Below are 479 nucleotides of genomic sequence, written 5' to 3'. Positions count from 1 at the left end.
GGGGCAACTGGAGCCTGAGAATGAGGTGGGGGCAGAGCTATAGTCGGAGTTCCAATATCTGTGCCTATTTCCGGATATGTACCTCTCTTCCTCGATCTGGTACTTCCCGATTTAATTCTTCCCCCCATAGTGATACCGCAACCAATTCCTGGTGTTATTCAAATACAAAGAACCGTATATGACGAGTTTCACCAATTAATGTTTGAACACACTGATCAGCATGTACACGCCTTTGCTCAAGCACAATGACGGTTTATATCTTGAGACGGACCAATTTTCCAACTTTTGGTGCTCTGAATGAAGATGCTCCTGGCCGAGGTTTATTCAAATTTTAGGCACACATGTTCGATTATCATGATGGGCACAGATACAGGTATCACAGTTTGAAGAGGCGTTATGGTACGGATCATCCGAATTTAGTATACCGGTATTCTGTTGCCTCAAGACCATCTCTCAATCATCCAAACCCTCGGTTGACA

Source organism: Brassica oleracea, chromosome C7 (genome assembly GCF_000695525.1).
Source record: "Brassica oleracea var. oleracea cultivar TO1000 chromosome C7, BOL, whole genome shotgun sequence".
NCBI lineage: Eukaryota > Viridiplantae > Streptophyta > Magnoliopsida > Brassicales > Brassicaceae > Brassica > Brassica oleracea.
Note: the sequence above shows the minus strand (reverse complement) of the source record.